Source organism: Aegilops tauschii, chromosome 6 (genome assembly GCF_002575655.3).
Source record: "Aegilops tauschii subsp. strangulata cultivar AL8/78 chromosome 6, Aet v6.0, whole genome shotgun sequence".
NCBI classification, from domain to species: domain Eukaryota; kingdom Viridiplantae; phylum Streptophyta; class Magnoliopsida; order Poales; family Poaceae; genus Aegilops; species Aegilops tauschii.
Window position 1 is genome coordinate 8,129,088 of NC_053040.3, and position 18,126 is coordinate 8,147,213.

Genomic DNA, 18,126 nt, shown 5'->3' on the forward strand with positions numbered 1-18,126 from the left:
AGCTGCGGAGAATCGGCGATGGAGGCTTCTCTGGCAGTCTGGGCGAAGGGTGGAGGCGGACGAGTCAGGTGCCGAACAGGCGAGAATGCTATTCCTACTGGGCATTCTCTCCTAATTGGCTGTGCTAAAGTAGTAAACATACCTAGTATAAAATTCTTTTTGTAATTTTGGGATGGGTGGGGGAGAGTCGTGGCCCAGTTTCGCCTCTACTACCCTCCGCTAGTGGGCGCAACAGTGAGGGCAACAGTGACCGTGTTTTCACATCCCGTCGTATACAATGACCGTAACAAGCATATTCTAAAGTTTGGTGATCGTATCGTGCGTTCGACTCAACTTCAGTGACTGTGAGTGTATTTATCTCGATCAGTAATAAGGGGATCGAGAAAATGGTTCGATTGCTCGTGCGTGCATCAGTGCGTGGCCTAGGCATAAAACGTGGGGTGCAGCGAACGTACGTTTTTTTTAGCATCGCAGCGAACGTACCTATGACACCGATCGAATCGCTCAGCCACAAGCTGCTGTGCGTGAGAGCCTTTTGTGGGCTGATTCTATGGGCCCTGTTGCATTGTTGCTGCCTTGAAATAAAGTAGTGGAAGCCCTAAAGAATAAAGTAACTATAGTTCTCCTCAAAAAGAAAAAAAAACTATAGTTTGCACCTTTCTCAAAAAAAAAAAAAACTATAGTTTGCAACGTAAAGGATATGTTAAAGGAGGTGATGATCATCTGGTACTCTTATTTGTTATACGTTTGTACAAACATATGTCTTCCTGTACCTTTTATTAAGGGAATAAACGTATCCAGTGAATACATTTGTGACAAACTTAAGAAAATGAGCTAGTACAACTTTAGTGAAGATACTATTGTTTCTCCATGGATTTTTCTTCCTAATTTGCAAATCGACATCCAGGATCAGTATACAGTCTGATCTAGTATATTCTAATCACTTTCCGTAGCTAACTGAAGTAAAATGCTACTATTGTGCCAGGCATCCCATGCATGGTGAAAAGAATTACCGAACATTTCGCCTATTATAATTTCGTTTCATTTTGAAACGATTTCTATATAAATCACTTATACATACTCCCTCCGTTTCGGAATTACTTGTCGTAGAAATGGATGTATCTAGACGTATTTTAGTTCTAAAGACATCTATTTCTGAGACAAGTAATTCCGAACGGAGGGAGTACAAGCTAAGATGAGTAGAAGAAGGTTACTTTGCACGGAGTAGGTTGAGCAGCGACGCCCTCGCGTTCACGAGCGCGCGGTGCACCTTCTGGCAGCCGTCATCGGCCGCCACGACACACTCCTCCGGGCCCCGTAGCCGCTCCATGGCCTTCGCCGGAGATGCAGCCATCGTGGAGGTATGCTTTCAGGGCAGAGGAAGACGAGGAGATGGCGAGCCCAGCAAAGATGGCGGTGGATGCAGCAGCCGACGCGCACGTGGCGTACTCGACGGCCCTAGCGAGCGTGGCCTCACCGGAACCGGGCGTGGCCGCGGCGGGGGAGGAAGCACGAAGCGAGAAGCCGCGCAAATTGAAGGCGAGGCTGGAGAACGTGCGGTCGCGCAGCCGCGAGGCGCGCATCGTCACAATGGCGCACCGCGGCCTGCGCCTCGATGAGGAGTGGATTCAAGGACTGGAGCACCTCGCAGAAGCAGACGTGCGCATCAGCGAGGACAATGAGGTCCTGAAGCAGCTGCCCCGTCCACGGCGATGAAGCGATCTGCGGGTGGTGGAGCTGGTCGACTAGGCCCTCCAGAAGGCAGCCCAGGTGGACCACCCCCTCGCCGATCCACACGGTGCGCGATGCCTGCGCTGGTGCCTTTGTCCGCCTGAGTATGGCGTTGGCAGAGTAGTGGAGGGCAATGATGGCCGGGTCGGAGCAGCCGTGGAGGCTGGTGGAGCGGGCGCGGGCATTGGCGGTGGTCAGAGCCGCGAGCCGTTGGCGGAACCCCATTTTGCTATGAAGTGAAGATGTTGACGGCGTATGTGGATGTGGATTTGCTTGCTGTTGCTGCTAGAGTTGGGCTTGGGCTTGGTGCCTTCTGTTGGGCGGAAGATGTCTTTTATAGGACGCGAGTCTCCGGAGCCAACGTGCTCCTGCACGAGTGAACAAACTTATCTCAATAAAAATGAATAAACGAGTGAACAACCATGGCCCCCCTGAGTGTCCTCGTGTCTGATTGTGTAGCCTGCCATGTGTCTCGCCATCCGCCTGGCCCTCAAAGAAATTTGACAACTTTGTAGTGTGGCACACATTCAATCAAAAACAGAACATGACGCGGCATAACTAACGTGACGTCGGTGAAAGTTGGCCTTTTTTCTGAACAGAAGGTGGGTCTGGTAGGACCCAGAACCTTTCATTCATTTTGAATTTCAATACAACTAAATTACAACCTAGTCCAGAAACTTTACGGAAAAGTCTTTGGAATGAAGCTGTAGATTGTAATCCGGTGCATCTTCCACAAGGCTCCAACATCGGGCCGAAATCTTTACTACCAGGGATGCTACCACTCTGGGCAAAGAGCTCGCCGTCGCTCCGCCGCCTGCACTTGCCGGAGAGAAGAGCAGCGGACGCCGATTTGTTGCCAAACAACTTGATTGTGTAGCCTATCACTGCCTCGTCATCAACCTGCCCTGAAAGAAATTGGCCACGGTTTGGCATGGCACACGTCTCAATCAAAAATAGAACATGACGCAGCACAACTAACATGACGTCCGCGAAAGTTGGGATTTTTTTAACAGAAGATGGGTCTGGAAGGACCCAGAACCATTCATTTCGCATTTCAGTACAGCTGAGTTGAGGACCTATGGATAAAACGAAATTACAACCTAGTTCAGAAATTTATTGAAAAGGCCTTGGACAAAAGCTGTAGATCGCAATCCGGTCCATCTTCCACAAGGCACTAACATCGGGCAGGAATCTTTACTGCCAGGGACGATACCACTCTGGGCAAAGAGTTCGCCGTTGCTCCGCCTCCTACACTTGCCGGAGAGAAGAGCAACGGACGCCGATTTATTGCCAAACTACCTGATTGTGTAGCCGACCACGTGTCTCGTCATCAACCTGCCCTGAAAGAATTAGCCACGTTTTGGCATGGCAGACGTCTCAATCAAAAACCGAACATGATATGGCACAACTAACATGATATACGCGAAAGTTGGCATTTTTCTTTTGAACAAAAGAAGGGTCTGGAAGGACCCAGAACGTTTCATTCATTTTGCATTTCAGTACAGCTCAGTTGAGGACCTCTGGATAAAACTAAATTACAACCTAGTCCAGAAACTTTACAGAAAATTCCTTGGACAGAAGTTGTAGAGTGCAATCTGGTCCATCTTCCACAAGGCTCCAACATCGGGCCGAAATCTTTACTGCCAGGGACGCTACCACTCTGGGTAAAGAGTTCGCCATCGCTCCGCTGCCTACACTTGCCGGAGAGAAGAGCAACGAATGATGATTTGTTGCCAAACTGCCTGATTGTGTAGCCTACCACGTGTCTCATCATCAACCTGCCATGAAAGAATTTGGCCATGTTTTGGAATGGCACACGTCTCAATCAAAAGCAGAACACGATGTGGCACAACTAACATGACATCCGCGAAAGTTGGCAGTTTTTTTGAACAGAAGATGGGTTTGGAAGGACCCAGAACCTTTTATTCATTTTGCATTTCAGTACAGCTGAGTTGAGGACCTCTGGTTAAAACAAAATTACAACCTAGTCCAAAAAATTTACAAAAAATTCCTTGTACAGAAGCCGTAGATTGCAATCCGGTCCATCTTCCACATGGCTCCAACATCGGGTCGAAAGCTTTACTGCCAGGGACGCTACCACTCTGGGCAAAGAGTTCGCCGTCGCTCCGCCATCTACACTTGCCGAAGAGAAGAGCAACAGACCCCTATTTGTTGCCAAACTGACTGATTGTGTAGCCTACCACGTGTCTCATCATCAACCTTCCCTCAAAGAATTGGCCACGTTTTGGCATGGCACACGCTTCTATCAAAAACAGAACATGATGCAGCACAACTAACATGACATCCGCGAAAGTTGGTATTTTTTTGAACAGAAGATGGGTCTGGAAGGACCCAGAACATTTCATTCATTTTGCATTTCAGTACAGCTGAGTTGAGGACCTCTGGATAAAACTAAATTACAACCTAATATAGAAACTTCCCAGAAATGTCCTTGGCCAGAAGCTGTAGATTGCAATCCGGTCCATCTTCCACAAGGCTCCAACATCGGGACAAAATCTTTACTGCCAGGGATGCTACCACTCTGTGCAAAGAGTTCGCCGTCCCTCTACTGCCTACACTTGCCTGATAGAAGAGCAACGGACGCCGATTTGCTGCCAAACTGCCTGATTGTGTAGCCTACCACGTGTCTCGTCATCAACCTGCCCTGAAAGAAATTGTCCACGTTTTGGCATGGCGCGCGTCTCAATCAAAAACAGAACATGGTGTGGCATAGGTAACTTGACGTCCGCGAAAGTTGGCATTTTTTTAACAGAAGATGGGTCTGGAAGGACCCAGAACCTTTTATTCTTTTCGCATTTTAGTACAGCTGAGTTGAGGACCTTCGGATAAAACTAAATTACAACCTAGTCCTCAAATTTTACAGAAAAGTCCTTGGACAGAAGCTGTAGATTGCAATCCGGTCCATCTTCCACAAAGTTCCAACATCGGGTCAAAATCTTTACTGCTAGGGACGCTACCACTCTGGGCAAAGAGTTCGCCGTCGCTCCGTTGCCTACACTTGTCAAAGAGAAGAGCAACAGACGCTGATTTGTTCCCAAGCTGCCTGATTGTGTAGCCTACCACGTGTCTTGTCATCAATCTGCCCTTCAAGAAATTGGCCACGTTTTGGCATGGCACACGTCTCAATCAAAAACCGAACATGATCACTAGTAGAAAACTGGGCTTTGGTCACAGGGCAATATTCACATTAGTCCCGGTTCAGTCACGAACCGGGACTAATGCGAGCATTGGTCCCGGTTCGTGCGGCCAGGGGCATGCCGAGCCTCGTGGGGGCATTGATCCCGTTTCGTCCGGCCCCTTTGGTTCCGGTTGGTGGGACAAACCGGGACCAATGGGCCACGCTCCTGGCCCACCACCCTTTAGTCCCGGTTCATACCACAAACCGGGACTAAAGGGATGGTCCTAGTTTCGGCCAGTGTTTAGTCCCACCTCGCCAACCGAAGGGCGCTCACACCAGTTTATAAGCCCGTCCCTCTCTGCCTTGTCGAGCTCCTCTCAAAGTGAAAATAGATGCCCTTATACAGGGAATTTGACCTAAATTCACAGTAAATTTCTTTGAATTTCATAGAAATTTATTATGAATTTAGGTTGAATTTTCTCTATAGGCGCATCTATGTTTATTTTTTATAGTAAATAAAATAAATAAACCTTAATAAAATAAATAAAAATATATAAACCTTAATAAAATAAAATAAAATAAACTATAGTAACTAAAATAAATAAACCTTAATAAAATAAATAAAAATAGCATCAGTAAAATAAATAAAAATAAAATTATTAAAGTAAAATACATAAGTAATTAGAAATAAAATAAATAAGTTTTTTGTTGTAAGTAGAAACAAAACAAAACAAATAAAGCAAAAGAGAAAACAAAAAACAGAGAAAAAAATTATGCCACCTACTGGGCCACCACGGCCTGAATACGACTTGAAACCCATCCATGGGCCAGGATTCAGCCCGCAGAAGGCCCAGTAGGCCCCAGAGGCAAAGTGAACGGTTAGGCCCGAAAGCCTGCAGTTGAGAGGAGCTCGAGAGGGTGGGCGCAGCAGCGCTTATAAACCACTCTCGAGCCCTCTCAACTAGCGAGGTGGGACTAAACTTTTGACGCGGGGCAGCACAAGGCCTTTGGTCCCGGTTGGTGCCACCAACCGGGACTAAAGGGGGCATTGGTCCCGGTTCGTGGCACCAATGTGATGATGAACTTCTATTAATTTGGTCACTTAATTATCTATTCATGATGTTCTATAATGGTTTTTGACACACTTAATTATATATAATGCACGCAGATGAACCGGCAATGGATGTACGGTGACAGACACACCTCCGAGTACATTAAGGGCGTGCATGATTTTCTCGAAGTGGATGAGGCAAACAAGCAGAATGGTTTTATGTGTTGTCCATGCCCTATATGTGGGAATACGAAGTCTTACTCTGACCGGAAAATCCTTCACACCCACCTGCTTTACAAGGGTTTCATGCCACACTATAATGTTTGGACGAGGCACGGAGAAATAGGGGTTATGATGGAAGACGGCGAAGAAGAAGAGGACGATGAAAACTATGTGCCCCCTGAATACAGTGATGCTGCAACGGGGGAAGCTGCTGAAGATCAAGAGGAACCAGACGATGTGCCCAATGATGCTGCAAGGGGGGAAGCTGCTGAAGATCAAGAGGAACCAGTGCCCGATGATGATGATCTCCGCCGGGTCATAGTGGATGCAAGGACGCAATGCGAAAGTCAAAAGGAGAAGCTGAAGTTCGATCGCATGTTAGAGGATCACAAAAAAGGGTTGTACCCCAATTGCGAAGATGGCAACACAAAGCTCGGTACCGTACTGGAATTGCTGCAGTGGAAGGTAGAGAATGCTGTGCCTGACAAAGGATTTGAGAAGCTATTGAAAATATTGAAGAAGAAGCTTCCAAAGGATAACGAATTGCCCGACAGTACATACGCAGCAAAGAAGGTCGTATGCCCTCTAGGATTGGAGGTGCAGAAGATACATGCATGCCCTAATGACTGCATCCTCTACCGCGGTGCGTACAAGGATCTGAATGCATGCCCGGTATGCGGTGCATTGCGGTATAAGATCAGACGAGATGACCCTGGTGATGTTGACGGCGAGCCCCCCAGGAAGAGGGTTCCTGTGAAGGTGATGTGGTATGCTCCTATAATACCACGGTTGAAACACCTGTTCAGAAACGAAGAGCATGCCAAGTTGATGCGATGGCATAGTGAGGACCGTAAGAAAGACGGGAAGTTGAGAGCACCCGCTGACGGGTCGCAGTGGAGAAAAATCGAGAGAAAGTACTGGGCTGAGTTTGAAGTTGACCCAAGAAACGTATGGTTTGGTTTAAGCGCGGATGGCAGTAATCCTTTCGGGGAGCAGAGAAGCAATCACAGCACCTGGCCCGTGACTCTATGTATGTATAACCTTCCTCCTTGGATGTGCATGAAGCGGAAGTTCATTATGATGCCAGTTCTCATCCAAGGCCCTAAGCAACCCGGCAACGACATTGATGTGTACCTAAGGCCATTAGTTGAAGAACTTTTACAGCTGTGGAATGGAAACGGTGTACGTACGTGGGATGAGCACAAACAGGAGGAATTTAACCTGCACGCGTTGCTGTTTGTAACCATCAACGATTGGCCCGATCTCAGTAACCTTTCAGGACAGACAAACAAGGGATACCACGCATGCACGCACTGTTTAGATGAGACTGAAAGTATATACCTGGACAAAAGCAGGAAGAATGTGTACCTGGGCCATCGTCGATTTCTTCCGACCAACCATCAATGTCAAAAGAAAGGCAAGCATTTCAAAGGCGAGGCAGATCACCGGAAGAAGCCCGCCATGCATACCGGTGATCACGTACTTGCTATGGTCAATGATTTACACATAATCATTGGAAAGGGTCCCGGCGGACTAGCTGTTCTGAATGACGCTGAGGGACACGCACCCATGTGGAAGAAGAAATCTATATTTTGGGACCTACCCTACTGGAAAGAGCTAGAGGTCCGCTCTTCAATCGACGTGATGCACGTGACGAAGAACCTTTGCGTGAACCTGCTAGGCTTCTTGGGCGTGTATGGGAAGACAAAAGATACACCTGAGGCACGGGAGGACCTGCAACGTTTGCACGAAAAAGACGGCATGCCTCCGAAGCAGTATGAAGGTCCTGCCAGCTACGCTCTTACGAAAGAAGAGAAAGAAATCTTCTTTGAATGCCTGCTCAGTATGAAGGTCCCGACTGGCTTCTCGTCGAATATAAAGGGAATAATAAATATGCCAGAGAAAAAGTTCCAGAACCTAAAGTCTCATGACTGCCACGTGATTATGACGCAACTGCTTCCGGTTGCATTGAGGGGTCTTCTACGGGAAAACGCCCGATTAGCCATTGTGAAGCTATGTGCATTCCTCAATGCAATCTCTCAGAAGGTGATCGATCCAGAAATCATACCAAGGGTAAGGAGTGATGTGGCGCAATGTCTTGTCAGTTTCGAGCTAGTGTTCCCACCATCCTTCTTCAATATCATGACGCACGTCCTAGTTCATCTAGTCGACGAGATTGTCATTCTGGGGCCCGTATTTCTACACAATATGTTCCCCTTTGAGAGGTTCATGGGAGTCCTAAAGAAATATGTCCGTAACCGCGCTAGGCCAGAAGGAAAGCATCTCCATGGGCCATCAAACAGAGGATGTCATTGGGTTTTGTGTTGACTTCATTCCTGGCCTTAAGAAGATAGGTCTCCCTAAATCGCGGTATGAGGGGAGACTGACTGGAAAAGGCACGCTTGGAGGGGACTCAATAATATGCAGGGACGGATATTCTTGGTCTGAAGCACACTACACAGTTCTACAGAACTCTACCTTGGTGACCCCGTATGTCGATGAAGACAAGAACAGTCTGCGCTCCAAACACCCGGAGCAGTGTGACGACTGGATTACATGTGAACACATCAGGACTTTCAGCAGTTGGTTGCAAACACGTCTCAGAGGTGACACCACTGTTTGTGATGAGTTGTACTCGTTGTCTAGGGGACCATCTTCGACTGTATTGACTTACAAAGGATACGAGATAAATGGGAATACATTTTACACGATCGCCCAAGATCAAAAGAGCACCAACCAAAACAGCGGTGTCCGCTTTGATGCAGCAACCGAGAGGGGAAAGGACACATATTATGGTTACATAATGGACATATGGGAACTTGACTACGGACATGATTTTAAGGTCCCTTTGTTTAAGTGCAAATGGGTCAATCTGTCAGGAGGCGCGGTACAGGTAGACCCACAGTACGGAATGACAAAAGTGTATGTGAACAATCTTGGGTACACTGACGAACCGTTCGTCCTAGCCAATGATATGGCACAGGTTATCTATGTGAAGGACATGTCTACCAGACCGAGAAAAAGAAAAGATAAGGAAGCGAATACATCATACGATGAGCCAAAGTGCCACATAGTTCTTTTCAGGAAAAAGGGACATTGTGGGAGTGGAGGGCAAGACAGACATGTCTGAAGATTATGAAAAGTTTCATGAAATTCCTCCCTTCAAAGTCAAGGCTGACCCAAACATCCTGATAAACGATGAAGATTATCCATGGTTACGGCGCAATAAGCAAATGACACAAGCGAAGAAAAAGTGAAGACTTTCTCCCGCAACTATTATGATGATACCATGCCAACTTTGTAACAGATGAGTATGATACCATTGTCCGTTTTGTACACGAAGTGCATCTAGTTTTTGCGGTAACCCTCTCAACTTTCTTGCACATGCTATGTGGATGAAATGATAATACCATGCCAACTTTCAACCTTTTCAGAGTTCATTTGAAATGCTTTTCAATTTTAGGGTCTTATAGCTCAAAATAATTAGTAAATGCATGAAAAATAACAGGCCAAAAATTAAAAATTATGCCACCTACTGGGCCACCACGGCCTGAATACGATTAGAAACCCATCCATGGGCCAGGATTCAGCCCGCAGAAGGCCCAGTAGGCCCAGAGGCATGTACAGAGAGGTTAGGCCCGTAAGCCTGCTTTAGAGAGGAGCTCGACAGCTCAGGCGCACCGCACCTTATAAAAAGGTGCGGCTCTCTCTCAGCTAGCGAGGTGGGACTAAACTCCCACCACCACGCCGCTGTGCAAGGCCATTGGTCCCGGTTGGTGGCACGAACCGGGACCAATTCCACCCTTTGGTACCGGTTGGTGCCACGAACCGGTACTAATGAGGCTGTGGCCCCACGAGCACCTTTAGTACCGGTTCGTGCCACGAACCGGTACTAGAGTTTCTTACTAAGAAGTTTTTTAGTCCCACCTCGCTAGCTGAGAGGCACTAGGAGCGGTTTATAAGCCCTGAGTGCAGAGACGATGAAGAAGAGGCGCAATGCTCACGTTGCTTAGCTTCAAGCCTTGAGGAATAAGGTAGACTGCATGGAGCTATGTGCAGTGCAGTCTACACTATTCCAAAAGGCTTGAAGCAAATCAACGAGCATTGCGCCTCTTTTTATTTTTAATAACTTATTACAACTCCGGACTTCTTGTGTTCCGACAAAATAAAATAAACTTTAATAAAATTGATGCAACTAAAATTAACAAAGTATTTTCTGTTCAAAATCATTAAAAGCAAAAAGAATTTTCATAAAGAACTTTTTTTGATAGACACTTTAATAGCAAAAAGAATTATCATAAAGTAAAATAAATAACTAATTAGAAACAAAATAAAATAAAATAAATAAGTTTTTTGTTGTAAGTAGAAACAAAACAAAATAAATAAAGCAAAAAAGAAAACAAAAAAACTAAATACAGCAAAAAGAATTTTCATAAAGAACTTTTTTTGATAGAAACTTTAATAGCAAAAAGAATTATCATAAAGTAAAATAAATAAGTAATTAGAAACAAAATAAAATAAAATAAATAAGTTTTTTGTTGTAAGTAGAAACAGAACAAAATAAATAAAACAAAAAACAAAACAAAAAAACTAAACACAGCAAAAAACATTGTTGGGGCGCTGCCCGCTGGGACCGCCAACCCTCGGGTTTGCAAATACAGGCCCAGAAGGGCTAGAGGGCTCAACGGGCAGCGCGCCAAAGTTAGGCCCAAAAGCCTGCTATAGAGAGGAGTTCGAGACAGCAGCTGCAGCGGGGCTTATAAACCACTCCGAGCCCCTCTCAAGTAGCGAGGTGGGACTAAACTTTTGGCCGCGACGCGGGCAACAAGAGGCCTTTGGTCCCGGTTGGTGCCACCAACCGGGACTAAAGGGGTGCATTGGTACCGGTTCGTGGCACCAACCGGGACCAATGCCCTCCCTTTAGTCCCGGTTGGTTCCACCAACCGGGACCAAAGGCCGCCGCTTCCCGCTTCTTTGCGTTGCTGAAAAGGGACCTTTGGTCCCGGTTGGTGTCACCAACCGGGACTAAAGGGTGGCATTGGTCCCGGTTGGTGCCGTGAACCGGGACCAATGCCCTTGCTATATAACCAGGACTTGTGAAAATTTCACATCTCCCTGGCCTCCCTCGCCAGTTGCCCCCGCCGCCAGGCTGCCCAAATCGCTCGCGCGCTCCTCGTCGCCGTCGCCGCCGCCGGCCGCCATCCCCGTCTCCCTGTGCCCCTGCCCCGTGCCCGAGCCCACGCCGGCCGCCGCCCCGTGCCCCTGCCCCGTCCCCGAGCACGCACGGCCGCGCCCCTGCGCCCCGGCCCGCCCCCACCATTGTCGTCGTCGCCGGCGCCCGCCCCCACTGCCCCCCTGCCTCGACGCCGCCCCTCCTCCCCATTCGGTCTGGCTCCGACGACCCCCTTTCCTCCCTGTCCCCTCGATCCTCTTCATATAATTTTTTCATATATTTTTTTTTCATATAATTTTTTTTCATATGCATATGTTGATTATATGGATGGATGGATGATGTATATGTTCATTATATGGATGGATGGATGATGTATGCTTTTTTTTCATATAATTTTTTTAGGCAGATTTTTAGAATTTTTTAGGCAGATTTTAAGAATTTTTTGTGTATGTATATGTTATGTTTATATGTATGTATGTATGTATGTTCATATGTATGTATGTTTATATGCAAAGCATATGCAAAGAAAATGTATGAATGGTCATATGCAATGAAAAATGTATGTATGGTCATATGCAAAGAAAATGTATGTATGTATGTTCATATGAAAGAAAAATGTATGTATGTATGTTCATATGCATATGCAAAGAAAATGTATGTTCATATGCATATGCAAAGAAAATGTATGTTCATATATATGATGATATGTTCATGTATGAGTATATGTATATATATATGTTCTCTGTGTATATATATGTTCATGTATATATGCAAAAGATAAATTATTGTAGAATATGCAAATGTTTGTATATTCATATGAACAATGGATTAGGCAAAACCTTTACTGTTTTTCGAAATTTTCTATTTGAACATTTTTTTATGAATGAGAGGAAAAAGGAAAATAAGAAGAGGAAGAAAGGAGAAGAAGAGGAGAGGAAGAAGAGGATAAATAAATAAGAAGAGGAAAAAAGAAGAAAAAGAAGAGGAGAAGAAGAAAGGAATAGAAGAGAAGAAGAAAAAATAGAATTTTTTCTATTTTTTCTTCTTCTCTTCTATTCCTTTCTTCTTCTCCTCTTTTTTTTGTTCTTTTTTTTCTTCGATCTTCTCCTCTATTCCTTTTCTTCTTCTCCTCTTTTTATTTCTTCTTCGTTTTCTTATGTTTTATCGGGTCTGTCGTCGTCGATATACCCCTCTCCCGATAACTTCAACACGAGGGGGGGTTGATACCCTCCCTGATAATATTATTTTCCCTTGTACGTATGTCGTCGTTGTCGATATAACCCCCTCCCGATAACTTCAACACGTGGGGCGGGGTCGATATACCCCCTCCCCGATAACATTATTTTCCCATGTATGTATGTCGTCGTTGTCGATATATATAACTCCCTCCCAGATAACGTCGACATGATGGACGGTCGATATTTATACCCCCTCTCGACCTTGATAACTTATACCACGGGAGCACCCCCCGGCCCTCTCGCTCGACCAAAACTCTCGAGGACACCCAAACCCTAGAAAAAAATGATGTCGGTCTCCTACCCCCTCCCGCCGCGCCCCTACCCTTGAAGCGTTGCCGAGGCCACCACAAACCCGGAATAAGCTAGGTCTACGTTTGCACTAATATATCCACCTACTGTCATGTTTGTGTAATAATTGCCATGTTGTAATATTTGCAGAAACAATGGAGCACGGACGAGACGAGCAAGCAGAAGAGGTGTTGGGGGACATAATCTTAGCCGGAGGTGATATCTTGTCGTATCTTAACGACAATGATGGTCTGGAAGAACAGGGTGAAGAAGCAGGCTACAGTGATCGAAGAGTGGAGGAGGAAAGACATGATTATGATGGCTCCGGTGACCCAATGCTGGTGCAAGAAGGAGCCCGTGGTGACGGCTCCGGTGACCGAATAGAGTCCGGCCAGGTAAATATATTAGTTAAGCCTGTGCTGACTAGCTAATTGATGATTGATTGTTTTGGTATGTACACATATTAATTAACACTCGTCTTTCTTCTTTTTTCTAGCCCTCCGGATCGAGCACAACTGCGGTAAAGAGACGAGGCCCGAAGAGAAAGCTGCGCTCGGATGAAAGGTTTGAGATCACAGCAATCGCGCGCGACGGCCAACCGATTGAACCCATCCGGACAAAGGATGCATTTGCTGCTCAGTGCGGGGTTCTAGTTAGGGACAAGATCCCGATCAGCATTCACCAATGGTATAAGCCTAAGAAGGAAGTCCCTGAGGTGTCGTATGTCAATGATATGCAGAAAGATGATCTTTGGACTGAGCTGAAGGCAAATTTCACCCTACCGCCAGAGCAGGATCCGGAGAAGCCAGTTAAAGAGCAATTAATCAAGTCTCATGCTCTTAAGAAGATGGCAGACCTATTCAGGAGGTGGAAGAATGAGCTGAAAACGTTTGTCGACAAAGAAGAGACACAAGAATTCATCGGCCGGTATGAGAAGGTCAGAGATCACTGGCCCGCATTTGTGGCCCACAAGACATCGGAAAAGAGTAAGAAGATGTCAGCGACAAACAAGAAGAATGTTGCGAAGAAGAAGCTTCACCATCGCACGGCGTCAGGTGGCTACCTCAAAGCCCAACCTAAGTGGGCAAAGGCTGAGAATGATCTGCTTGAAAAAGGGATTGCACCACAGACAATGAACTGGACAGACCGTTGCCGGACTTGGTTCTTCGGGGCTGGCGGAACCTTGGACCCTGTATCAGGGAGGTGCGTTTGGACGAACGAGCTTTTGAGAATACCAGTCAAGAAGATTCAGCAATATATCGATGCAGCGCAGGAAGGGACGTTTGTTCCAGACAGAGAGAACGACGAGCTCACAATGGCCCTCGGGAATCCTGAGCACCCTGGACGGACACGAGGCACGCCAGGCTCCGTTCCGTGGAAGGCTGGTTTTCCGGACGCGGGCGGTTACAAAAGCCAGGAGAGGAGGAAAAAAGTGGAGCAGATCCAAATTCAGAAGCTGCACGAAAGGGTTCAAGCGCTAGAGGAACGAGACGGCAATCGACATGCCGAAACTGCCCCCGAAGCTACACTGCCATCTCAGTGGAGAAGCAGCGTGGCTTCCACCGAGATGCTTCAGCTGGAGCATGCGGCTCCTGCTAGCTACCCCGTGGATGCTATCACGGAGTCTCAACATTGCTACCTTATGGCGGAATGGCAGAACTTCAAAGTCAAGGCGGCTGTTGGCTCTGTTTTACCACCTGAACCCGGCGCAACCTACCACTGCCGGCCGATTCCATAAGGATATGCTAGGGTGATGGTGGATGAAATAACGGAGGGATTTGAGGAGCTCCAGCTTGACCACCCTACAGGTGAAGGGGAGACTGGGCTGGGTTCTGCTCTGAAGACTCCATGCCTATGGCGGAAGGAGCTCATCAAGCTTCCGAACTGGACGGCTCCGGCGAGTAAGGGCACTCCGCCTCCTCCTCCGGCGAATGATCAGGGCACTCAGCCTCCTTCTCCGGCGCGTGACGGCACTCCGCCTCCTTCTCCGCCTGCGCCGGCACGCCAGAGCAGCCAGCCTCGTCCTTCTCCGCCTCGTCAGCAAGGGCGGAAAAGACCCGCCGCCGCTGCGGCTACTACGGCGCGTCGTAGTCCTTCTCCTCCGCCTCGTAAGCAAGGAAAGAAGACAGCCGTAGCCGCTCCGTCTGCTCTGCCGGCGTCTTGCAGTACAGCTGCCAGAGGCGGGAGGAAATACAGATTCGGTCCTTCTCTGAAGACTCCAGAGAAGTTAACATACGAGAGGACCGAGGAGGAAACCAGGAAGATCGTGCGAGCCGAAGTGACAAACTTCTTTGAAGGTGTCAAAGCAAAGAAACATCCACCTCCAGAGGAGAAGGTAGATCCGGTGAAAGCAAAGCGCACTCTGGCTGCCCTGACAAAACCACCAAAGTCTCCGCCTAGAGGCAACTATGAGCGCATTCTTGCAAAGACATATGCCGAAGCGGAGCGGTCGGGAAGTACTGTCAGTGATCAAAGGTTAAAAGAACGACGAGCTGGGAAAAAAATTGCCCAGCTCGGCGAACAAGCGAACCAATCGTGCCCCCCGCTCAAGGTGTCAAAAGACATCGTCGCTAATGATCCGAGGATGGTGGCCGGTTATAGCAATCTTGGAGATTACCTGCCCGACGATGTACATTATGAAATCATGGAGGTCGACGAACACAAATACCATTACGGGAAGCCTCTCGTCAAAGACGAAAGATCTCTAACAACGATGATGCGAAGACTACATGATTGGTACATGAAAACCTGTAGAGAGTCTGATGGGATGAATACTTTGACGCTGAGAGTTAAACCGGAGCATGACCTCGTTGGAATTGATCTGCTGAATGTTCCATTTGAGGATTTCTTCCAGTTTTACAATCAAAAGGCCCTTGATAAAACAACGATCACTTGATACTGTCTGTAAGTAGTACTACTTCTGTCATTAAGTCTCTCTATATAGGTCAGCTCTTTCATTGCATGTATTTATAATTATCCTCACTATATTATGCAGATTGAAGATCGCCGAATTGAAGAAAAGACAAATCGGTGATATTGGGTTCATTAACACAAATCTCATAGATGCATATACGGTTGCAAAACATCCCAAAGAAGCCGAGGCCAACTTGCTACAATCGTTGGTATTAAATCAAAACAAAGATAATATACTCTTTCCTTACAACTTCAAGTGAGTGTTACTGTCTTGTGCATATTCGGTTTCCCTTATTAGTCCAGGTTATGGTAATGTAATTGATGACTTATGCATGCATGCGCAGCTTCCACTATATTCTCCTAGATATTAAGCTTGAGCAGGGAGTAGTAACCGTCTTAGACTCGAGACGAAAAGATCCCCAGGACTATGCGAACATGACTCAAATGCTCGAGAAGTAAGTTAAATCGATCATTATCCACCATATCAGCAACTTTGTTCATTTCCTGATATCAAGTAATTGTTTTCTTTGTCTGGCAGGGTTTGGAGAAAATTCACCACAAAAGCTCCGTGACTGCCGAAGAAGCTGCAATTTAAACACCCGAAAGTAAGTACTATAGTAGCATGTTCCGCGCATCTCTTAGTGATTCAAGCGCTAGTTTCATCAATACCATTTAGCATGCTTGCTTATCAGTTTGATTGACCTCTATTTCTTGTAAAGTGGTTGTGGCAGGAAGCCGGGAATAATTACTGTGGATACTACATTTGCGAGTCCATCCGCTACACGACCTGTGAGCGGGGCTACACTGAAGAACAATATGAAGTGCGTAAGCAATAATATTCACAATTTTATTTTATTACCATCATTTGTGTTGAGTTTCATTTATTCATATATATATATATATATATATGTATTGACCCCCTTCTTCAAATTAGATGTTTCGGAAGCGGGATGAACTCCTAGCACCAGATCGTATGCGAGGAATTCAAGAGGAATTGGCGGCATTCTTCCTTGACCATGTGATCGCTGAAAACGGAGAATACTATGTGGACCATGTGTTCCTACAATTTAATTAGGAGATTGTATTGTAAGAGATAATTATTGTATATATGTAGCCGGTAGTGTCGGATAGATATACGAGAACTTGTTGTTCGACCAATCTCTCGGAGAAGGAGAGGTGGTCGACATCACTTCTCTCTATATGCATATGTTCATGACGATCTTCTGTTTCCTTCATTTGATTACTAGCTAGCGTGTCTAGTCCTCTCCATACGTATATAGTACGTAGCGTCGACCAAGCACTGAGATAAGAGAGGACACTTCTCTATATTAATTAGCTAGCTAACACAATATATGAAACACCTAAATTAACCCCCCAAAACCCCTAAACCACCCCCTTTCAAAAAAAACAAAAACCTCCGCTCCTGCCAGCTGCTGACGCGTGGATGCCTATTGGTCCTGGTTGGTGACACCAACCGGGACAAAAGGCCCTGCATATTGGTCCCGGTTGGTGACACCAACCGGGACAAAAGGCCCTGCCTATTGGTCCCGGTTGGTGGCACCAACCGGGACCAAAGGCCCCCCTGCCTGGGCTGGCAGCAGCGGCCACGTGGAGGACCTTCTGTCCCGGTTCGTGTAAGAACCGGGACTAAAGGGTTAGGGCTTTAGTAACGACCCTTTAGTCCCGGTTCGAAAACCGGGACAAAAGGCCCTTACAAACCGGGGTAAAAGCCCCTTTTCCTACTAGTGGATGCGGCAAAACTAACCCGACGTCCCCGAAAGTTGGATTTTTCTTTTCAATAGAAGATGGGTCTGGAAGGACCTAGAACCTTTCATTCATTTTGCATTTTAGTACACCTAAGTTTAGGACCTCTGGATAAAACTAAATTACAACCTTGTCTAGAAACTTTACAAAAAAGTCCTTGGACAGAAGTTGTAGATTGCAATCCGGTCCATCATCCACAAGGCTCCAACATCGGGCCAAAATCTTTACTGCCAGGGTTGCTACCACTCTGGGAAAACAGTGCGCTGCCGCTCCGCTGCCTACACTTGCCGGAGAGAAGAGCAACTGACGCCAATTTGTTGCCAAACTGCCTGATTGTGTAGCCTACCATGTGTCTCATCGTCAACCTGCCCTGAAAGAAATTGGTCACGTTGTGGCATGGCACACGCTTTAATCAAAAACAGAAGATGGCACAGCGCAACTAACATGACGGTGGGTGAAGCTGGCATTGTTACTAGCAACCGATATATTTCCACATGCATATGACTAGTGGTTGGGACGCCACCCTATGGCACCTGAGAGAACGCTGGGCGGTGCGAGGTGGGAGGCGTTCCTTTTCACTTTCCTAACATGGAACTGATAGTATATA